Below are 25,392 nucleotides of genomic sequence, written 5' to 3'. Positions count from 1 at the left end.
CTCACTCCCTTTTCTGCCCTACTCCCCTCCCCTAGACCTCTGACAGAAAGGATCTCCTCCCCCACCATATGACCACACAGCCTATCAAATCTCATCTGGATAGCCTGCTTCCCCTTCCTCTGTGTGCCAAATTGGCCTCCCCTTCAAGAGGAAGTGATCAAATTGAGGGCACCAGAGTTCATGTCAAAGGCAGTCCCCACTCTCCCCACAAACATGGAGAATGAGCTGTCCATTGGCAAGATCTGAACTTTGATATCTGTATATTGATGCAAAAATCATTTCAGCTTTCCACATTTATGAAGAATTTGATTTTTTTTCACACTACACCAAAGAAAATGTATTCACAAGCCAGGTATGGTCCAGTGGATCATAAACTTATGATCATTGATGTGTGTATCTTAAACTTCTGAAACATTCAAGCTATGAGTAGCCTTGCAAATTGGAGAAGTGTTAGGAGACATGTTAGGACCCTCCCCATAGTGATGCCCATAGGCTGTAGCAGAGTCAGATGCTGCACATGTGTTGCCACTGCCTTTGTGATCTTTCACAATCGTCATACCTTCTGCTAGGCTGTCTTCTTTCTACTGAATGCTGAAATAGTTTGCCATGTGTAGAAGACAACATTCAGTCACCAGTCCTTTCCACACAGACCATAACAGCATTATCATTATTCAAATGATAAGTCCCAGGCACTTCTCACCAGAGGGGATGAGTTTACCTTCTTTCCCCATATTCACCGAGGGTATTGCCTCTTGTCATTCTGTATTGCCTTTGCTCCAGTGATGGAATCAAGACAAGATTATTAGCATTGTTCCCTTTTTTTTTTACACACAGAAGAATTTATTTTTTCCCATTTTTCTCCTTTATTAATTTATTCTTGTTACATCTCAATGGTTATCCCATCCCTTGTATCCTCCCATTCTTCCCTCCCTCCCATTTTCCCCTTATTCCCCTCCCCTATGACTGTTCCTGAGGGGAATTTCCTCCCCCTGTATATGTAGCATTGTTCCCTCCAGCATCTTTCTGTGGATTCAGTGTAGTCTAGTATAAAGCCCCAGGAGCTAGTCTCACTTCTCAGATATGTGGCTTAATACAACTTATTCACCCTCCCTAGCTCCCAATTCCTTTAACTGTCAACATGAGAAAAATCAGGCCTGTTCCTCTTATCTTTCAGGTTTGCTGGTGAGATAATATGTATAAGAGTACCTTGAAAAGATAACATATGTACAACTATGAGGGCATAGTATTTTGATTAAATCAGCACAATAATTCCTACTGTTTACATGCAAACCTTTGACTCAGGGCATTCCAAGGAGTGCAGTACTCAGCTTCTTTCGTGAGCTATAATCTGACTGAGACAGATATAGCTGAATGGAAAGAAAACTAGTCCTGCAAAGCTGGAGATGACTGTAGTGTATAAACTGCATGGTGAGAGAGAGACCATGACAGAAAAGCCAAAAAGGGATTTCTGCAGACAATTGCATTTAAACTATGCTTTGGGATGCAATTGGCAGACTATGGGAAGTAAGCAAGTGAGTAGTATACTCTCAAATGGGCCAATAGGACAAGTGAGGATTGAAATCCTCATTTGTTCCAGAAGCATACTCTTCAGGACATGGAAAGTGCAAGTAGTACTAGGATGTTATTGACAACTTTCCAACCTTCCCTGTTGGCCTATTGTACAGAAAGAGAATCAAGGCAGATGTCTCATGAACCAAGGTGGATGCTAAGTGGAATGTAAATACCTGAGTATATTACAGGTAGTTTAGGACTGAAAATAGTCATATAATAGTAGTATATGTCTTGAGGTTGTTTGAAGATTTAAATGTGATAATCTGTTTAGCTCCTGATGCATGACTAATACTAACAACACTAGCTTTGTTTTTATCATCACCATCATCATCACCATCATCATCATCATCATTAATTTTCCATCTTCCATTGACAAAAAAGGTTAATAACATGCACCTTGGAATTTGTCTGATGTTAATCATGAGACCTTGGCTATGGCATGATACACCCTGACTTTTCAGTTTCCTGGTCTTTAAGATAATAATTTTAGTAGTTCAAACTTCAAAGGACTATCATATGGTCTAAATATTTTAACCAAGTAAAGTGTTTATTACAATGTTGGTACATTGGTACATTGTTCAGCTGGTATTAGCTACTATAATTATTATCATCACTTGATTAGTAATGTGACATGATTGCATGAAAAATGAAAGAAATTGAGATAATATACCATACCAACTCATTTTTTTAACTCAATATTCAATTTCTTGTTATCTGTTTGGAAGCCAACTTTAAAATTGAAAAATCATTTTGATTTAACTTAAATTTTATGTTTTTACTGGCACATGATTGTTGTTGAAATAGTCAGTACAGACGATAGCATGGACTTGGGAGGCACTCATCAGACATTTACTAAGCACCTGTGACATATGCTTGCCAGTGTGATGGAAACTGAGAAACCATACACACACACACACACACACACACACACACACACACACACACAAACACACACACACACACACACACACACACACACACACACACACACACCAAACACAAAGCCACATGTCTACATTTAAAGAATTTACAATCCAATAGAGACAAGAAACCAACATAAATTATCAAAACCATTGAATTATATTAAATATGTAATGTGTTTGAAAGTCTGTGTGTGTGTGTGTGTGTGTGTGTGTGTGTGTGTGTGTGTGTGTGTGAACCTGCACAACATAACAGCATAGAATTTAAAAGAGTGGTCAGAGAAAGCCTCACTCAACAGATGATCTGAAATGAGCCTTAAGGAGGTAAGAGAATGAACTGTGCAAGCACCTCAAGGGGAAATGCTGTAAGCAAAAAGAACAGCAAGAACTCTATGCCCAAGTCAGATACATGAAGGGATACAAGAGGGTAATGGAATAAGAAATTAGACAGACCACTGAGACCAGTTGTTTTAGAGGGTTTTGTTGTTGTTGTTGTTGTTGTTGTTGTTAATGTCATGACTCTTATTTGCAGGGATGTAGAAAGAAATGAAGAAGTTCCTTCAAGTAGGATCTTGAGTTGTCATATGTCAAGTCACCTGCTCCTCCTCTGAGTGGTGGTATTCTACCCCCTCAGCAAACCTGGAACAATACTAAATGAGACAGAAATTGAGCAAGGCCCACAAAGCCTCTCTTAACACTGTAGACTGCAGAATGTGGGCTCATTGTACAGCGGGGGCACACAGAAAGGAAAACTGACAGTGACTTTTGGGAAAAGAAATGTGGTCCCTTGGAGCCAAGAGACCTCATTAGGACAGTTCTTCCCCTGGCATCAGTTCATGCAGCTAGGACTTAAAACCTCATTCCCTTATCAGCATGCCTAGCCTCCAGCAGGACCTTCAGAAGGTCAGAGAAGCTTTCTGAAGGGCTTATTGTGCATCCTGCCTTGCTACCACTGGGTGGCAGTGGTCCTTTCACCCAAGTAACCCAAGATACAGACATAATGACTTCTGTAGAAAAGCAGTAGAGATCTGAAGGCAGACACCCTGTATATCAACCCCTGCTTCTTCATTCCCAATTCTCTTCCAAACCCTCTACTACTCTGAACTTCTTTTGTTTGTTTGCTTGTTAGCCAATCTTCTCTGTCTTCCCAGGAGGTGTTACCTCTTCTAAGTGACCTTCTAAAAAACTGTGGTGTTTAGAATTGAATAGGTGGCCCTAGAGAGGAATACTGGAGGCTCCTGGACAGCAATCATATTTAGGCTCTAGAAATGGGGCTTTAATTAATGTATCCTGAACTGGTACTCTGGCACTTTACCAGCTAAATATTTTACCTTCATCAAACGGTTAGCTCAAATTCCGTTGGTGGGTCAAATAAAACCTTAAACTCTTCTTGCTTGCTTGGTCAGTTTGTATGTGAGCTGTTTCTGAGACCCTGTCCCCTCATCCAATGTCATAAAATGGATTTTTAAGGCTTTTCGTTGAGTAATTTTCACATATTTAAATTTCACATTTTTAATTTTAGCTCGGTATACCAGTCCATCTGAGTTCACGTTGCATCTTAATTTTGTTCTTCAACGTATTTGATTCTCTGCCAGTTTTGAGTCATCTTCAGACGTGGTAAGCACATTTTATATATCATGTAAATTATTAATGAATCCGGAACAGCCCTGGAGCCTTTCTCTAGAGACCTTTCCACTGGTTGCAACCTATGGTGTGGGTAAATTTCTTTAATCAATTGCCACTCCATTGGGCTATATTATAGTCTGGTTAATATGTTGTTGTTTTATTTCAGTTCATTCATAAGAAAAGTTATGAGAGAAAATGACCAAATATCATACTGAATTCAATGTATGAGCACTGACAAAGATGGATAAGGATAATCTAAGTAGGAAGTTTTGCTTGTTTGTCTCACACAATGGAAATAGAAGAAGTATTGCTTTTTCTAATTATAAAAGTATTATGAGTTTGTTATAAAGGTCAACAGTATGCACTGAAAGCAAAAGTCCAAATATCATTCTGCCTCTCTGTTAGACATATTTGGATAGTTTGATGAATTTATAAACAGCTCTGAATTTGAGATCATAGAGACTGCTTCGTGACTTGCTTTATCCCTACCCACCACTTCACATATTTTAGAAACATCCTTCATTGTCAGAACACATAGTTTTACTTAATTTCCAAAATATGGTGTTAGTTTTTGTGGCTGTTTCATATTTTGTGTCACCAACCATATTGATAGGCATTTAGATAATTAGTATTAATTCTGTTACACATACTAGGGTGAGATGGATTTTCTTGGTTGAGCATTGCTGGGATTCTTCAAACTCTTGTCTTCTTTTCTTTTCTTTTCTTTCTTTCTTTCTTTTTTTTTTTCTTTTTCTTTTTTTTGGAAATATTTTGTCACTGTCCTAAATGCCCAGGGTCACTTCCACCTAAGAGAGGAAAAAAATGAAACTAAGAAGCTATCATTTGGTGACTTATTGTGATCCAACTTACTGTTCATCAGGGTTTGAGTTGGACAATGTATTATTTGTCGTAACTGGGAGTGTGGTTTAGAATCGTTTTAATGTTTTTATTCTTTCAGTGAGAATTTTACACAATGTATTTTGGTCATATTTACCTCTCCACAACTTCTTTCAGATGCACCCTTACCTCCCTACTCTCTCAACTTCCTGTTCTCTCTTTATCTCTTTCTATATCTGTCTCATTTTTAAAAAACTCATCAAGTCCAGTTTGTGTTGCTCAGCTCTTCTGAGATGTCTTACTCTGGCTACACCATTAAAGGAAACTGACTCTCCCCCTGTCCTAGCAGCCATCCAATGACAATAGTTCTGCAGTTTGGGTGGGACTTCGCGCCTCCGTTTCCTTTTCCATGTTGGGATTTTGTTTGGCTTGAGCTTATGCAGGTCTTGTGCATTCTGGTATAAGTTGTGATTTCATATGTGCATCTGGCCTGTTGTGTGCAAGAAAGAGTTTTCTTGAAGTAATTTACCGCCTCTGGATCTGGCAGTCTTTGTGATCTCTCTTTTCTGTAAGTCGCCTTCAGTTGTGAGAGTATGGGTATACTATAGATGTCCCACTCCAAAAACTCCTGATCTATGCTATAAGAAGTTTCCCTGATGAGTATTGAGAGATGGAGACTTTAAAAAGTCAAACACTGTAGGATGAAGATCTGAGTGACAAATAATTTTGATAGGATGCTATAGGTCCTATGTGGCACAAGTGATGTGATTAGGAACACCGAGGGTCAGAATTGCCTTGCCAATGAAACATTCTTCCCTATTATACCCCCTCAACTCCAACTAACTGGGGTCATTTTCTAGTCTTTTCATGTGTATTCTGCCGTGGCCTGCTCACTTTATACATGTCTTTTCTAGAAAAAGTCAGAGCTATCTGCTGTGCATTCTTCTCTTTTAAGATTGCCTGTTTTTGACGATCTGAATTGCAACTGCCTTGTTCTGTGATGTGGGAGAAATCCTTTATCCTGTATGTTCTTAGTTATCCTCATCTGTAGAATGAGCATGTACCTAAGGGGCATCTCTCAAATCACCTTGCTTAGCGACTGGCTGATGCTAAGCGCTTCGTGAATGTTACCCATGCTTATCGCTATCATCATATTCTCTATACCACTGAACTGTGATAGAGACTAAATAGGGACAGGCACAAGGCACATGACAGCGCTCAGCATCAGGTGGGTGCCAAACAAAAGATAGCAGCTACTGATTTTTGTTTACATTTCCCTTTGGATACTTAACATGTGTTGTCTTCTGTCACTTCTTTGAGTGTTCATATATTAATCTCTCCAAAAAGCAGAGAAGAATCAGGACTGAAAAGTAGTGGAGTTCTTTAAAATTTATATGGGGAAATGATAATATCACTTTAAAAAACCTTTCAGTTTAGATCATTTGCTGGGTAGATAGCTCCTTTTCCTGACCTGATCAACTAGGACAGCCTGAGTAAGTCAGGGCGTACATACAGACTACAACCTCTGAATCCACTGATCACTGAATTAGCTATGCACTGAAATGATAAAATTTTCTGGAAAGGTTTTCAGAAACCACTGGCCTTGTGTATGAGTTTACCTGAGAAAAGTAGATTTGTCCACCACTCTCAGACTTCTTCCATCTAGACAGAAGGAGCATCCTTAGCCATTAGCCCAGTTCAGGCTTCTAGACTACCAAAATAGCCTCCTGAGTTCTTTCTATGTTCACTGATGCCTTTATGCAACACAATAAATCAGATCACATCATCCTCAAAAATCGTCTCACAGTTCTCATCTGATGAAGCAATATTTTTTTTTACTTTGCATGGTTTACTGAGCCCAGCATAATGTAGTTCCCCTGTACCTTTTTAATCTCATCTTGTCCCACTCTTCTTTCCTGCTTTGCACCACCCACAATAACCTTCTGTTCTGAGAACACACCAAACTCAGTTGTGCTCCAATGCTTTCACTCTTATTCTGACCCTCTGCCAGGAACCAAACCTCTTGGCCCCAAGTTGTCTGTGCTTTATTCTTTTTTTCCCCTCCAAGTTTCTACATAAATGATACCATCTCAGAAAAAGTCTTCCTTGTGTATTTTCTTTCCAGTAGTTTTTCATGTTTCCATTTAGTTCCAGACTCATTGGTTCTCAGCTTGGCTTCACATTGAGAGTCACTTAGAGAATATTAAAAACAAAACAATGACCAGGCCCCTTCTAGACCAAGTAAGGCAGAATTTTGGAGGTTTAATTATAGGCATCTGTATTTGTAAATACTTCCTACTGTGAGTTTAACAACCAGCCAAGACTGATGGCCTCCATTCTGGTCAATCAGTCTGTTTCTTTCTTACTTCGTGCTTACATCAAGCTACAATTAATTTGTTTATTCCATCCGCTTAATCAGTAAATATTTATTGAGTCCATACTGCTTGCCAAGTATTACTGAAAACACAGCGAATAAAAGAGTGAACACAAATGAATACAAATCCCAAACTTCATAAAATATCAGTTCCAATGAGGAAGGCAAACCATGAACAAGGTCAGTCCAGCGGTTAGTATTGTATATTATATTGTATATGTGATGTTACTGACTGATTCAGTAAGACATACCATGAAGTGCATGGAATGTTCTACACTGAATGTTTTTGTTCTCCCACAGATTCATAAGGTTGAAGTACAAAGCCAAAATGTGGTGGAATTTAGAGATGGGATTTGGGGGAAATAATTACGTTTTGATGAGGCTATGAGAACATGCAATTGGCCTGATGGGACAAGTGCCCTTCCAAAAACTGCTTCTTCTTCCACCTTCCCAATCTAGGTGAGGGCATACATGTGAGCTATGAAGGTATGGTAGGTGCTTATGGACCAAAAGAAAAGGTTTCAAAATGACCTGTTTGCATTTTGATCTTGTATTTTATACCCTTGAGAACTCTGATAAATGCACTTCTGTTTAATATATCTAGGCTATGATATTTTTCTATGGCAGCTTGAATTGGCTAAAATATATAGTATGTTAGATTATATATTCTGAGAAGAAAAATAAAGGAAAAAAAAACAGAGACAAGATAATTTTGCTGGAAAATCAAAGTTTAGAGTCAATTGCCTAGGCAGGAGAATCTTGAGTAAAGACCTGAAGGAAATAAGAACTCTAGATTGTCATCTATCTGGACATAGCACATTTATTAGAGAGTGATTTTGTGTAGGGCCCTGAAGGTTGATCATGATGTAGCTGAGGGAATAGCGCAGAACTAGTGTGAATATATTTGAGAGCAAGGATAAGCATAGTGGGAGATAAATTCAGAGAACTGAAGTGGTGATGAGATAATTGGGGCTTTTATGGTTGCTGTAACACCTTTGGCTTATACTAAGAAGTGATATATAATCCAATAGAAAGTAGCTGTCTTAGTTATGTTTCTATTGCTAGGATAAAACACAATGGCCATAAAACAACTTGTGGAGCAAAGGGTTTATTTCATCTTGTACCTTATAGTCCATCATACAAGGGACACTATAGTAGGAACTCAAGGTACAACCTAGAGGCAGGAACTGAAGCAGAGGCTGTGGAAGAGTGCTGCTTACATGTTTGTTCTTCATGGATTTTTCAGCCTGCTTTTTAATACCACCCGGGACCATCTTCCCAGAGGTAGCATTGCCCTAGTGTCCTGGACCCTAGTGAGCTGGGCCTACCTACGGTCTTCATTTTTCACGATAAATGCCCAAAGCCTTGCCCACATCTTCTCAACTGAAGTTCCTTCTTCCCAAATGACTCTAGCTTGCATCAAGTTGACCAAATGTTAGCAAGCACAGTAGCATAATTTGATGTGGAATTGAATTGACTCACTATGGCTTCTGTGTTGAGAATTGACAGAACAAAGAAAGGGGAATCATCCACAAAGCTAATGTAAGTAAGAGATGATAGTGCATTGGATTTGGTTGGTACTAATATTACAGTAGAAGTTCCTGTGGCCTGTGCAGCTTGAGTCCTGGAACTCTGGCTAGGAGTGGCAAAGGGACTGAACGGAGGACAGGTACAAAGACACACATACCATGAAGCTGGAATCAAGTGGAATTCTGCTACCACTACTTCATCAACTTGGAACTTGGGCATGTTTATTAGGATAGCACAGGGGGATGGGCTAGCTGTCTCAGTAAGACACCTCTGCAGGCTAGGGATCTCAGGCTGTAAAAGTCCTGGGGAAAGAAGCTGCAGTTGCTAGTCTTTACACACAGAAATCTATTGTTTATAAGTCCTCCCTTTTTATTCCCTTGGCAGAGTTTTGCCTACACGTTTTGAGTCTGGTCCATGTGGGTAATGGCTGTGCCAGTTGTCTCATGTCCTTGGAGTCTTTGACAGACCAAGCCTATGTCAAAATATATATTCACTCAGGACTTCGATCCCTGGAGGCTTCCTCCTTTCTTAAAATAAATGATATAAAAACCAATGATAAGAGGTAAAATTGGATGTGTTATGAGAGATAGAGTGGCCAGAATTTGTTGACAAGACTTCACTGAGCATGAGACAAAGTACATAGTCCAAGAAGGAAAATTTAAAATTAAAAAGAAGAAGAAGAAGAAGAAGAAGAAGAAGAAGAAGAAGAAGAAGAAGAAGAAGAAGAAGAAGAAGAAGAAGAAAACTAGTAGAGGAGAAGGTTATTCAGGGAAGATGGAGTGGCCACCAACTGGGCCAATAACACTGAAGATAACCACAGTTTGACAAGGACTAAGAGCTAAGCATTGCATCTTATAACATGGGGCTCACTAGTAAACTCATTCTGAACAGTGAATACAGGAGTTCAAATGATAAAGGAAAGAAATGATTTGGAGGCAATGGTACATGTAAACTTTTTTTCTTGGCTACTTTTATGTAACCAGACACCTGCAAAGAAACAACTTAGAGGAAATGGTTTATTTTTGCTTATGGTTTGAGGGTATGCTATAAATCATCATGGTGGAGAAGGAGCTAGAGATGGCTGGCGACTTTGTAGCTGAAATCAAGAAGCAGAGGATATTTAGAAAGTTGGGCCAGTCTACAAAACTTCTAGGCCTAACCAGTGACCACTTCTTCTAGCAAGGCTCCATCCCCTAAAGGTTATGCAACCTAATAAAGCAATGCTACCTCCTGGGTCCCAAGTATTCATATTCATGAGCCTGTACAAGGCATTTCTTGTTCAAATCACTGCATCTATCCCCTGCACACCATAAATTTATGGCCACTTCATGAAACAATACATTCATTCCAAGGTCAAAATTTCTCATAGTCTTTATCAAACCAAACATTGTCTGAGATTCAAGGCAGACTCTTAACTGTGACCCCCCCTATAACATCAAAAAGTTACACATTTTCAGTATATAATATAACAGAATAAATATTTCCATTCAAAAGCTGAAGACAATATATACATAACCCATTGGACATGGAGAAGTCTAGTTGGTGCCTTCTTCACTCTTGCTGACTAGTGTTCACGGCACTAGGAAATACTCTACACACTATCAAAGGAGAAAGATAAATATTAACCAAGTTACAAACCCTATGACCTATAGTGGTGACCTTCCTGAAAAATACGCTGATGCAATAGTGGCATAAAAGTTATGGGAGTAACTAACCACTGGGTGATTGAAATTAAGGCACACTCCATGAGATGAAGCCCATCCCTCATACTGTCTGGGTGGAGAACCCAAAACTAGCTAGGCTATGGACCTAAAGGAAAACAAAGCACTACTGTTCTTCTAAAGAACACAGCAACACAATGACTCCTAATGACATTCTGCTGTACTAATGGGTCAGTATATTTCTCAGCCATCATCAGAGAAGCTTACTTCTGCAGTATATGGTAATAAATACATGTACTCACAGCTGGAAAATGTACAGAGAGTGTGAGAACTTGGAAAACTCTGTCCTAAATGGGATGTCTCCATCAAATCCCTTCTATTAGGACTCTGGGAACTCTGCAGAAAAGGAGGCAAAAAGATTTTAAGAGCCAGTGGAGATAGAGGACATCAAGGAACTAAGGACTTCTCACTACAGCAAGACTGATACACATATGAACTCACAGATACTGTGGCAGTATGCACAGGGACTACACAGGTCTATAATAGATAGGGTTCCAGAACTGAGAATGGAAGTAGACACAATACCACATGCAAGAAAAATACACATGAAATAAATAAGTCTAATAAAAATGTTGCATGTAATGGCATTCAGAGGCCCCATGAAAGATTTTCAACTCCTCTGCCACATGTTGCCTGACTGAGCTCTCTGGAACTATGGGACAAGACTCCACAATTCAACCAATCTTGCATTATTTTTTATGTCTGAAAAATTAATAACATGTGAATGACGCTGTCAAGTTATGCTGCCAGATTGGAATACAATTTGGTACCCTTAGACCATAGCTATATATAGCAATCTCTGTATGTATTTATGTCTGAATCTGCAAAATCATTTTCTTAGGCAGTTGTTTTTAATAAAGATTTCTTCTGTCACACTTCTTAGTTCGAACAGTCTCCTTTGAAATAAACTTACACCTTCACAAGTTGGAGATATGATGCTCGGGATCTTGCCCTTAGGCTATCCCAGTGTAGAGTAAGAGAGTTCTTCTTAATGGGGCTAATATCTGTAACAATTACAACCTTCTATTTAGCTTTAAACTGTCTTTCTTATGTTCTTTTCTTTGCCAAAATGCATATTGCTTTGTATCCTTCTACTCCATTTGCTATTCGCTCTCACTGTAGAACAATAACTGTGCTGCAGCCTGCCTATTATCCTGACTTGAAATAACCTTCTACAAAGGACATCATTTTGTCACTGACATTAAATTCATTGTTTTAAAATTTATTCTCACTTTAAGTTTTTTAGTAGAAGGACCAAATGCAACCAGATTATTTACCATGGCCTCTAACTCACTTTCCAAAACCTCATAGGTCATATTTCTCTGTCTTCTTTTCTTTGGTCCTTCAGAGTACTACCAAAATAGCCCACTAAACTCTATTTTCAGCACTCTAGGCCTTTCATAGCCTAACATTTCAAACTCCTATACATTCATCCTACAGAAAAGTTCCATTGATCTATATACTATTTGCTCAGGTTTATCCCAGTAAAGCCCATATGTATTACTTACTTGTCTCTTTACTGTGACAAAATACCTGAGAAGAACAAACTTAAGAGAGGAAAGATTTAGGTTTGCCTTATAGATCAAAGGGACACTACAATTCATCATGGTTGGGAAAGATGTAGTGGAAGAAGCTCATGACAGCTGATCATATTGCATCTGAAATCAGGAAAGAGAGAAGCAACAGAAAGTGGGATCTGGCTATAAAGCCTCAAGGCTCACGTACAGGGAACAACTGTCTTTAGTAAGGCTCCACCTCCTAAAGGCTCTGCAACCTTCCCAAGCAGTTCCATAAGCAGAGAACCAAGTATTCAAACACACAGTCCCCTATATATATAGGGGACATTTAACATTCAAACCACAGCCTCACTTAGTGTAGGGATAGAAAATTCGTGGCAGTACTAGGGAGTATTTTATTAACCATTCTTGTCATGGGATAAATAATAATCTAGTGAGATCCAGCTTCCTATGTAAAAATTTACTCTTCTTATAGATAGGAACAAGTTGTACACCTTAGATACATTCCATAGTACTTTCACACATGTTAGGCACTCAACGCATGTTTTTAAGTGAGTTAAGAAGAATCAAGGATGAAGAAATGAGTTAATGAAAGTAGGTGGCAAAACTTTGTGTAAGAATACAGAGACAAATGAGTTGGATTGCCCTGTGCTGTTCATTTCACTCATTGTTATTATACGCCTGATGCAGACCAAAGTAACATGAGGATTCATTGGCATGACAAAACTTTCTTTGTCAAGAAGGCATGGTGTGTTTGTTGTATATAGCCATCCATTCCTGGAATTAGACAGGCTGTTGAACTTTAAGAACTGGATGAGGTTAGGAATCTTCCAAAAGAGAAATCTCTTGGTGCCATCAACATTTTCTATGTTTTTTGTCTGTGTATAGTGCAGGGCATGTGTGATTCACATGCCACCTTGGCAACACAGCCTGTTCCTGCTTGCTGGAGTGTAGTTAATAGCTTCATTACATAACTCTGGCCCAAAAGCAGCTACATCAAAGACTGCAAAGTAAAAAGCCATGGCCATCCTGTCACTAGAAGCCTTGGCACTTGCTTCATCTTAGAAGGCGACAAGTTGACCTAATGATACTGTCCCATGGTACCCATGACTCAGTTATTTCTGGAAAGATGGAATGGCTCAGTGCCCAGCTGGCACAGAGGAAGTGCTCACTACCATTGGAATGAATGGGCCCCATGGGATTTTGTGACACATGAGTACAGAAACAAGATTTCTTTTTTGTATCTTACCCACCATATCATTCCATACTCAGATATATCTCTGTACTAGGGCGCAGCCAGCAGCATGATAGGATACTAAGCTTGAAAGAAGAGACAGAAAACCCACAGTTATTTTGGCAGAAATTGGAGAGACAGTTTTTTTCCACCATCTTCTTTTAAGACTACCAATGTGTTATCACTTAGAAGTCAAAAAATTCAGTTCAATCAGTATTAATCTAGTACCCAATTTGGACAACATATGGTGTATTTTTCTAATGTTATAACTATAACACTAAACTCGTACTCCTATTACTATAGCAATTCTAGTAATAATTGCTACTGAGAGATATTGGGCCAGATTCTAAGCTAAGTACCTAACATTCATTGTTATACTCTTCTCCATAAGGACAAAAAAACAAGCAAAAACTACCTGTGTGCTTGGTACTGTCATTCTCTTCAGTGAATAAGGGCATTCAGTCTACAAAGGGATTGAGTTGAGATTCAAGCTCAGTTTGTCTCACTACAGAAGCATATTCTATATAGTTTCCTATAATAGCATCAATCTCTTTGTAAACTGTAAATTAGAGAATATGCTTCTGCTTAGGAGCTTGATATAACACTTCAGATAAAATCCACCTTATTTTCTGTACTATTGATGCCTTGTACAATCCTCCTGATTCCCCCAGCCTTCTCTCATGTTCTTCCCTCTTTGCTTTCTGTGTACTTGATTCCTTAGCACAACTGTGTGCAGCTTTAGTTGCATTGATAAACTGGCTTGGCTACTTACTACTTTTCTTGGAAAAAGCCTTTTCTAGTCCAAAACAGTTACCCAGGATTGTCATTTTTTCAAATGCAAGGTAAGAGTATCCTGTAATTGTCATTACTAGTGTTGTTCCAGGAGTGCTTGCCGGTGCTACCTTCATACTCTCTTCCTCTTGCTTGTATTATAAGATCCAAAGAAGTTTACTGCATCCCAAATCCTGTCCAGCAACAAGAGTGATGCAATGCTCCGAGGTCAGTGTGGACCCCAATTCTCACTTGTCAATTTGATGGCATAGATGAGAACATAATGTGTCTAAGACAGTAGAAAAGCAACGTACAATAGTGATGATGATTGTGCCCACTTCAACTACTTCCTTAAGCTCCTGGCATGTATTATTGTCACACCGATCCTTAGAAAAATCTGTGATTATAGTACGACCATTTCATAAATGGGAAAAATTAGTCAAAGAGATTAATTGGTTTCTTCACGATTTCCCATCTGGGAATGGTGTCTGAATAAAAATGTACCACTGACAATGAGTGGGAGGCAAATGCAAATAACCTAAGGGTGTGGCATACTTGGCCTACATAAGAAGCAGTGGGAAGCCCAGTATGGCCAGAGCAAAGCGAATAAGGTCAGTTTGCCTCTTTCTTGTTGTGAAGGTAAACTAAAGCAACCAGCCACAGGGGAAGTAAAAAAAAAAGGACCCCAGAATAGAAAGCCCCATGTTGTCCTCTATTTCCAGCAGTCACAACTGACAGACAGAGGAAAGGAAGGAAAGAGCAGGGGAGTGAAATGGCTGAAGCATTGAATCTCTGTCCAGGTTGTGCTGAGTAAATAGATCATTATTAAGCAGCATAGCAAATTTCCGAGTCTCCTGCGCTTTATTTTTCTCCAAGCATTGAGCTGTAATTACCGATGAATGTGCTACTGGAACCTCAGCATGTGACAGCATCTTGACTCTGCAGAGTACAAAATCATGAGAACTGCAATCGGTAGATAAAGAATTGAGCTGCTTTTTCTTGGACTAATAGGGTGAATTCATGAAAAATTCAGAACATTTTTATGTGTGCTTGGCTTATATTTATTATCAGAATTCCTTGAGTTATTCAGTTAGCATCACTGAATGTCTGGGGCCTGGTAATGCATGTACTATACACTATGGGCACAATGATTTTGATGCCTTAAGGCAAAGCTGCCAAAGGTAAACCTCATACTACTGGGTTTGCCTGGGGCCTTTTCTTTTTGCCCACCATGAAACCAGTCCATAATCCTGGATGCTTCCAGAAAGTGACGGTGTTTTAGAAACACCTCAACCAATCTACGTGAGAGTGCTCACCTTGTCTTTACAGTATTGTAAATAATGGATGAGAAGATTTAGTGGATAGCCTTGTGAAAAGTATCGCTCTTATTGCTATGTGCTATCTTGATGTATAAGGAAATGGATTGATACCCAGTGTTTTCTGATTCTTTACTCATCTACTGCTAGAGATGCATACACTATTCTATTTTTGAAACAGTAGTGCTTTTGAGTACTTCTTTGTGCTAGACACTTTGGCAAATACCTTGTGCATTTAGTTTACCCAATAACCAATCAAATAATTATCATTTACTCTATTAAATTGTTGAGTGAGGCTCAAAGATATTAAGTAACTCGTTAAGAAAGTGGTTATGAAAACTGAGGTTATATTGTTTTTGGTTTATGAAGGCAAGCTTTCATTGTGCTGCACATAAAGTAATCAAAGTTCTCAATCTTTCTATTTTCATCTTCAGAGTTCTGGGCTTAGAAGTGTGTGACATTTCTTTCAGCTAGGTTCTAGGATCCAGTATCTTTATGTCTACATAGGAGTATATTTCAAATAGGGTAGAAATACAGGTTACACATATCTTGAAAAGGCAGATTTTAGCTCAAAGAGGGATGGTACTAATTGGTCTCTTTGGTCTGTATGTGCAAAAGTAATCATAGATTGAAACACCCAAGCTAAGTGAGGCAGCTCCAGTTTGAATAATTCTTGATCTGGGATAGGTAATTTGACTCCCAAGGAAGTGCTAAAATATGTATAATTTCCCAAGGTGAAAAGCTTGGCCAGGGAGAGGAACAATCAATTAATTGTAATTTGTGGAGATACCCAGATTAGCAATCACCAACCTCACCCCATCTTTGTGCCTGAGGGGCAACTAAAGATGTGTCCAGGTCACCCACTTCTCTGGACTCAACACTTTCAAGGAACCCTGGTCTACAATCCCCCTACCCCAATTTTAAACATGGCTTAGCCCTCTGTACAACCTCTAGAAATGTCCTCAATTCCATGAGCAGTAGACAGAAAAAAAAATTTCCTGTGAGTGAAGATACTGCCTGGAAAAGCCACTCTAAGTGTGGCCCAGAGACTCGCAGATCAAAATCACCTGAGGCACACTACCAGAACTAGTAATGTGTGCTTTGGCACATTCTCTAGGTGATTCTGATGTACATTTACATTTGGGAACTACTGTCTAGACTGACAAGCATGGCTCTGAATGCTGCAAACGTCAATATGCACATGGCTCATCAACTCTCAGAGCCAGCACAAAGCATAGATCGTCTCGTGGAAAAGGAATTGAAAAAGGACTGCAGCCTTGAGCTAGACCTGCAGAGCAATGTCACCTTCAAATACACATGACACTGATGGATAAGTACACAGAGATTGGGAGCAGGGGTGTCGTCAGTTCTTGTTAATCTGTACCTGCATCAGAGAATGTAGCATTGCAAGCTCAGCAGCTGCCCAGAGGCATGCCAGCTACTCTGTGGAGGGTGCAGTCCCTGATGGTAAGGATGCTGCAGCCTGGAAGGAGATTAGAGACAAGCTACTACATTTTACCTCCTGAGTGGCACTCTTGGCTTCAACATCACAAGGCTACTGCTGTAGTGAGCTCAAGTTCCTGTTAGACAGAATAGAAGTGGCAAGGAACAAGAGGAAATGTATATAGAAGTTGCTATAGTAATGAAAAGCTAACATAATTATACTAGAGGCAGTGCTAAGAGAAGGTATAGCCAAGCAATATGAGGGTTTTGTTTGTTTGTTTGTTTTTGTTTTCCCGACACAGGGTTTGTCTGTGTAGCCTTGGCTGTCCTGGACTTCCTTTGTAGACCAGTGTAGCCTCAAAACTCACAGAGATCCACCTGCTTCTGCCTCCTGAATGCTTTCAGGAGGAGGTGCCAGTTGAAATGGATGGAATTTCTGGAAGTGGAATTTGAAAATTAGTAAGTAGTGTCACTTCCAAAAAAGAGAATATCATGACCCAAAACATGGAGGCGTGAAAATACAAGGGAAAAAAAAATACAAGGGGAAAAGCTCACAAAGTTTTTCTTGAGGGGAAGTTAGAGGGACACATTCTGAGGTGGGGCTAACTGAGTGTCAGATGCTGCCTCCATAATTTTTCTGGAAGACTGGTTTTAAGTATGTTATTTAACACTAATTGGTCTCCGTTTTCCTACCTGGATGTCAGGAGTTACATAGCATGCTTTACTTGGTTGTGAGACAAAGTAAAGGAAATAAAGACATGACTTAGCTACTGCAGGTCTGTGCACTAGCACAGGGAGAGCTAGCAGAGTTCCTGTGTTCTAGCAAATGTGATGCATTGATGAAACAGTGGGAGTGGGATATGAAGTTGGAGAGACCATCTTTGACACTACATTGTGGAGCAAGCCTAAACCAAAGATGTGGAACTTTGATTCCAAAAGCACGGAATGTGTGTTATTGGACAATGAATTGGAGCCAAGTTACTGCAGAGAGAACAAGTTCAGAAGCCACTTTATTTTATTGATGTCAGTGGCCGACAGGTGATGAGAGAGGGGGAGGGAAGGAGAGAGAGAATATCACACTATTACATGTAATATGAACAACGTAGTAAGAGGATAGTGAAAATTATCAGTTGGAGAAAAGGTTAACCAATATGACAGTTCTAATATAAAAGACAAACTTTAGCCTAAGTAAAGTCCTGAGGAGGAAAAAAAAACACAAATCCTCAGAAAATATTTCCTGAGGCTGGCCTTTTTGTAAAAACAATTTGGGGCATGAGCATTTCACACATACTTGATAAACTGAAGCACGTTCTGACTCACTGGCAGACACTAAATCTGTAATAACACAAGGAGTCCTCCAACGAAAGAGATGATTAGAGATTCTAATAGCAATGCACACTGGGTCCTAATTAAGGTATTTCCTAATGCCTGTCTAGGAGTATAAGTGCCCTCCATTTGGACTTTATGATAACTAGAGTATTCTTTAGTTCCCAATCAGGATGTACACAATTCAAAATGTTCTCAAGTCTTGGGCCAGAGGGAATGATCTCATTTGGCACATTATTGAGTTTCTGGGAGGCAGAAAGACATTAACTGCTCACAAATATTTTGCCATTGGCTAACTGCAAAGTTGCATCTGTTGAAGCGCTCCATTGTAGGAAGCTGCTTCTCTGGAATATTAAAGACTTTCAATGCCTACTCAAAGCAAGGTGATGGGTTCGACATTGACAAAGCAATTTTGAAACCAAGCAATCTCCTTTCTGCCTTCCCCTTGCTTCCAGAGGGCACAAGCATGCATGTGTCTGAATGTATACGCTGCTAACAGAGCCTTTTCAAAGAAAGCCTGCTGTCTTGGGCTGCCATGAAATGTATGTTAAGGTGGGAGAAAGTACATAGGGCAATAGCTGCAATGCCTGTGAGATGCTTGAGAAACAGTTTGGTGTGTCCCAGAATAAAGATCACATGTGCCAGATCCCTCTAAGGTCCATCAGGCTTCCCTTTATCCACTGAAGGTGGGAAACAGAACACATAGTTGGAGGTAGTTAGACTAACCAGTTAGATTGACCCAAATTCCTTCCAGAAAGGCAAAGGCTCTTGGGATTAGCTGGCTGGTATTTGGATCGATCCCCATCTGTATATAACCTCCTTGTCCAGCACAGCCTGAGACTGCTACATCTGCTCAGCTCAGCAGCTTATTTTCCAAGGCAAGGTCATTTGGGAGCAGTCTAGTTATGAGAACAGATTTGTCCAATGCTAGAGGAACTTTGCAGCAAGCCCAAAGAGAAATTCTGCCCTCACCTTATTTGATTTGCTGGAACTCTCCTGTTCTTTCCCCAGCATTTGCTCTGATCTTTGGCAATTGTAGGTGATGCAGCCAAATGGTTAGGGTCAGCTTTGTGGATAACGTAGATCACACATCACATTTATTTTTCATAAAGAGAATGTGCTAAGCCGCTGTGGGGGAAAAGTGGGTTGGAAAAAGTAGGAATGTTTTGTTTCTAGGAGACAGGTGGAATCAGAAGGCAGTTAGGAAAGGCCCAGGGAACTTCAAAGGCACTTAGTGATGTTAGAACTCAGATTAAAGAGAATATGGGGGTCTAGGCAATATATACTTGCGGCTTACTCTGCTAATACCGGTTCCTGTCTGTGTGATCTATAGAGTTCACAGAAAAAAGTCTACAGTTCAAAATTCTGTTAGTTCTTATTCTCAGCTGTGCATTAAAGCCTACTGGAGAGATTTAAAATATGTGCACACTCCCTTTCCTTAGCAATTCTGTCCTTCTTCTAAAGATATAAAATTACAAATGCTGGTGAGGATGCAGAGAAAGGGAGACTCTTTTGGTGGGAATGTAAATTAGTACAGTCATTACAGAAAACACTGTGTGGGTTCCTTAAAAAACTGAAAACAGAACTGCCATATGGTCCAGCTATACCACTACTGAACATATACCCCAAGGGATCTATGTTAGCTTATCACAGAGACATTTGCACACCCATGTTCACTGCAGCACTATTTATAATCACCAAGATACAGAATTGGCCAAGGTGTGCATCATAGCATAAACAGAAAAACGTAGCATACACTAACACACAACAAGAGACAGAGAGACAGACAGAGAGAGAGAGAGAGAGAGAGAGAGAGAGAGAGAGAGAGAGAGAGAGACAGAGACAGAGACAGAGACACAGAGACAGAGAGACAGAGACAGAGACAGAGACAGAGATAGAGACAAAGAACGCAAAACATTATGTGTTGATTTGAATGAAGTGTTCCTCATAATCTCTGGCTTTGAATACTTGGTCCTTTGTTTGTAGCCTAGAAATGTGGTTTGGGGTGGCCTAGAACTGTGGTCTTACTGGAGGAGATATGTCACTGGAGAAGATGGACCCTGTAATTTTAAAGACTCACACCATTTCTAGTTTGCATTTGAGGTTCAAGATATGAGCCCTCAGGCTGTACTCCACTGGTATGTCTACTGCATGCTGTTGTACTTCGTTCTCTCAACAGAATCATATCCCTCTGCAACTATAAGACAAATAAGCCATTTCTTCCATAAGTTGCTGTGGTTGTAGTATTTTATCACAGCAATAGAAAAGTGACTGATATTTCCTATTATCTCTAAGCAAGTGATGGGGTTAGATGACATAACATTTCATCAAATAAGAGTTTATATCTTAATTGGCATGGGCTCGAGTTCCATTAGTTCTTGCAAGCTCCTTTGGTTTAAAACAAAATCCCCCTCCAAGGGACATCAGCAAACCAACTAAAATTTGCCAACTTAATGAGGATTGTGTGTTAGAAAATATTATTGTGACTGATTTTAAAATCCGTGTACATGTTAACCTGTAGTTACAGAAGGTGTTCTTTGTATACCCATGCTTAAATATCTGAGTGCCAGGCATGATGGCTACAGCCGACTCAACTAGGTTAGAAAGAGAAACTCTGCAGAAATGTAGAGAGGAAGTACGACAAATGCTAACAGTTAGTGAATCTGTGTGAGAGACAAACAGAGTATTTGTACTATTTTTAGCATTCTTCTGTTAGCTTAATTCTTTTCCAAATAAAAATTTCTTTAAAAAAAAAAAAGATCTCCAGATTCAATAAGGTACAACCAAATTTAGAAGCGATTAGAATTGTCTGCAGCCCTCAGTAAAGCAGAAGGAATGGGGACTGGCTGGCCATGAGAGAAAAGGAAAGAAAGCCCTTCTGTGTCACTGTCCTCCACAATAGCCTTCTTCCCCTGCTCAACATTTCGGAGATGCTGTTAACAATTAACAAAGCTTAGCGTGGGGCTTGGTATTCTGTATTTCTTTTTCTTCCTTGTATCTTTTTCTTCCCAAACTGGATTTCCAATTCAGGGCTTTGTTCTTGGTAGACATGCACCTTCCTATAGAGCCCTAATCCCAGCTCAGATTCTGCTTTTGTAGTAAACGTCCTGGGGGAAGCCAATATCACTGTTTCACAGGCCACCCTTGAAATACAAAAGCCTTTCTACTGAACTACCTTCCTAGAAAACAGTCAGACAATCAACACACATTTTGAAACTGCCTGTACAGATATGAGCATTGTAAGAGAAATTGTCTAAGTGAAGGAGGACGGCTGTGCAGAACTGCAATCTTAACCAGTTTACCATGACAACTCTTCGAGAGCCACGTGATCTGCTGAACAGAATAGAGTACCCAACACAAGTTTGCAGCAAATGGAAAGGAGTATGAAAGAATAAGCAGGCTACCAAGATGAGACTTGATAGCCTATGAGCATATAAAGGGGAGGAGGTCCCCCCTTGGTCACAGGCCTAGGGGAGGGGAATAGGGTGAAAGCGGGAGGGAGGGAGGAACGGGAGGATACAAGTGATGGGATAACAATTGAGTTATAATCTGAATAAATTAATTAAATAAAAAAAAGCAGGCTGAAGTCATAGGAAAACAGCCCTTTCTTGGCTGGCGGCATTTAGAATCCAGATAGAAATTGTACAGGAAGCAGCATCATTCTAATACACTGGCAAGGTACAGGCTGGTGCTGCCCAGCTGTTTCTTCTAGGTGGGGACTCATTAGAAACAGAATTGCAAAGAAGAGTTTCATTTCATGCTGCCTGTGGCATACTTTGCATTTGGTGTCTATGCTGTAAGTGAGCCAAAATGCCTTTCTTCTAACGGGAGCATATGGAAAACAGATCCTAACTCTATTAGAATTTTCCACTTTTTTCCTACCCTTCTCCTGTGGTACCGCCTTTCTTCCCTGCTTGTATCCTATGTCTGTATTTTCCATTCATTGAATTTGAGGCTAGCCTGGTTTTTATACTCCCCCGCATTGTTTACATTCAAATCAAGGGCAACTAAGATGGTTGCATAGGAAGCAGCTGGTCTTTTCTGAGCATCCAGAGAAAGCTTCTAGATGGCAAATGAGAAATGCCTTTGAGTTGGTCCGCACTGAGTTTGTATCTTCCCTTTACCTCTTAGTAGTTGTGTTAATTAGGATAGACTCTTTAACATCACTGAACTGTAGGCTCTTCCTCTACAGAATTGAGACAGTCATCATGCTAGGTTCACAAAGTTGTATTAAATGAGATAGAGCTTATACAAAGTGCTTAGCAAGGGGAAGACAGATACTAATTTGATGGGATTTGATAGGTATTTACTGAGTTCTTCTATGTATTATCTATAGAAGTTCAAATCCAGCCAACCTCTACTTTCTTATTATGCAAACCTGAACATGTTATATTGGTTTAACTCTCTGAGACTTGGTAATTTTACTCTTAAATTAGGCTTGTACTAATAATATATAGCATAGAGGATTTCTGTAAGCAATAAATGAGGTCAGATAAGTGTTAAACTCATGCCAAATGCATAGACATAGTCTCAGCCAACACGAATTAAGCTAATTTCCTTATTATTATTAGCAATTTTCCTCTTGGTTCCTTTTTATCAGCCTAACACTCTTTAAAATGGTCCTTTGCAGCCTCCTCCAGTAGACCTTCCCCAATTTGCATTGTCATTTCCCTAAGGGCGGAAGTCATATACTTTGTATCATTTCAGGAGTCTCCATTGGATCCAATAGAGGCAAGTGAAACATGAAACAGAGCATTATGTTTGCTGCAAGTACAGCCCTCAATGGCTTCCTTGCCTGGGTTCTAGTTTTAGCCTTGTCTAGTTTGCTTGGAGATTTAATAGCAATTCCTTTTAACTTCTCTGGATTTCTCTTCCTTCATCTGGGGGTGATAATAATTCCTACCTTGAAAATTTTTCTGTGAAGATTAGAGTCTTAACACAAAGTGGGAGCTTCATAAGGGCTGGGCGTTACTATTATTTATCAAAAGTCCGGCATTCAAGCATCATGGGAGTCACCCTGTGAGCTTACATGAAACTATGTGTGTATACACTTAAACACACCTCCACTTCCACCACAGGTTGGAAACATGAATAGAGAGGACCATTACTATAAAATGAACAAAAGTAGATATACAATGTCTGTAAAGGCCCTTTAAACTCCAAATTGAACTAGCATTCTATGTGAAAATTTCCACAGAACTGTGAGTCCTTGAGGTTTTCATTTGCTTGTCTGTGAAGTAAAATTCTTTTTTGTATATGTAGCCCTGGCTGTCCTGGACTCACTTTGTAGACCAGGCTGACTTCGAACTCACAGTGATCTGCCTGCCTCTGTTGGGGTGCTACCACCACCAGGCTAAATTCTTATAACTGAAAATTAGCCACCTTAAAATGAATGATTATGTGGCATTTAATACATGTTCAGTGTTGCATATTCATAACCTCTGTCTCAGTTAGGGTTTCTTTTGCTGTGTTAAAACCCAGGGAGGAAAAGGTTTATGTTAGCTTACAGCTCTCATGTCAGACTCCAGTGTTGAGAGTAGTTAAAGCATGAGCTCAGACAAAGCAGGACCTGAAGGCAGGAACTGATATAGAGGACATGGAGGGGTGTTCATGGCCTGCTCTGCTTTGTTATAGCTCCTAGGACTCCATCCCAAAGGTAACAAGCCCCACAGTGGTTTGGGCCTTTCTACATCCATCATCAATTAAGAAAGTGCACCATAGGCTTGTTGACAGACCAACTTGCCCACAGACCTCATCCAAAATGACTAGTGTGTGTAAAATTGACATGAGAGTCACCCAGCACAGCCTCTCAATATTTCTGAATTGATTACTCCTACTCATCACCTAGGCTTTAACTCTAGTTCATTAACTTTGTGACCTTGGAAAGAACTCCTAACCTCTCAGAAACAGTTTCTTCATCTGAATAATTGAGACAATATTCCTGATGCATTTCCCTTGGATAGGTAAGCATAAGATATGAAAAGATGCAGACAAATATTTTGCAAAACTCTAAAGTGCTGTAGTGTTGTTTTATTTTGCTTTTTTTTTTAAAAAAAGATTTATTTATTTATTTATTTATTACATGTACAGTATTTTGCCTGCGTGTACTCCTGCCCCCCAGAACAGGGCACCAAATCTCATTATAGATGGTTGTGAGCCACCATGTGGTTGCTGGGAATTGAACTCAGGACGTTTGGAGGAACAGACAGTGCTCTCCACCTCTGAGCCATCTCTCCAGCCCGTGTAGTGTTGTTTTAAAAACAATTTCAGAGGGTCTCTATGTTGGGCTAATATCCGCTTATGAGTGAGTGTATATATACCCATGCATGTCTTTCTAGGTCTCGGTTACCTCACTCAAGATGATCTTTTCTGGTTCTACCCATTTACCTGCAAATTTCAAGATTTCCTTGTTTTTGATAGCTAAATAGTATTCCATTGTGTAAATGTACCACAGTTACTTTATCAATTTTCAGTTGAGGGACGTTTAAGCTGTTTCTAGATTCTGGCTCTTATGAATAAACCCAGCAGAGGTTTAGGACAGATATTGGAACTTGCAGCTAGACTTTAGGTGGAGAGCTGAGAGTTGTATGCAAGAGGAGGGGAATGGGAGGACCCGGAGAGGTCAGGAGCTCCACAGGGATACCATCAAAGCTAGTGGATCTTGATCCAGGGGGCCTAAATACACTGATGCACCAACTAAGGACAATACATGCAGAGTACACCTGTCAAGCTGTAGCTGATGGACAGCTCATTCTCCATGTGTGTGTGGAGGGGTGAGAGAGGGGACTGCCTCTGACATGAACTCTGGTGCCTGTGATTTGATCACTGTCCCCTGCTGGGGGAGGCTTTGCAGACACACAGAGGAAGGGGATGCAGGCTATCCTGATGAGACCTGATAGACTGTGATCAGATTGTATGGGAGAACCCCCCTCCCAATCAGAGGTCTAGGGGAGAGGAATAAGGTGGAAGAAGGAGGGAGGATGAGAACTGGGGAGTGAGAGGAAGAGAGAGGGGATAACAAAGGGGATGCAATGTGAATAAATTATAATAAGTAAATTTTAAAAAGAAGAAGACTGAATAAGCAATGGAGAACAAGCGAGTAAGCAGCAACCCCTCCATGACCTCTGCATCAGCTCCTGCCTCCTGCTAGCTTCTATTTTTGAGTTCTTGCCCTGATTTCCCACAGTAGGGAGTGTGATATGAAC

General features: G+C 40.0%; 1 protein-coding gene across 1 annotated transcript in view; it reads left to right on the top strand.

The window, feature by feature from the left end:
• Nucleotides 1-25,392, top strand: part of PAK3 (p21 (RAC1) activated kinase 3) — a 278,537-nt gene that overhangs the window by 44,346 nt on the left and 208,799 nt on the right. Inside the window, exon 2 of the mRNA XM_084789227.1 lies at nucleotides 4,015-4,109. The gene's annotated coding sequence lies outside the window, so the exon portion shown is untranslated. The remainder of the gene's footprint in view (nucleotides 1-4,014; nucleotides 4,110-25,392) is intronic.

This window comes from Acomys minous, assembly GCF_964271855.1.
Source record: "Acomys minous genome assembly, chromosome: 7".
NCBI lineage: Eukaryota > Metazoa > Chordata > Mammalia > Rodentia > Muridae > Acomys > Acomys minous.
This window is presented reverse-complemented; position numbering and strand designations above follow the sequence as displayed.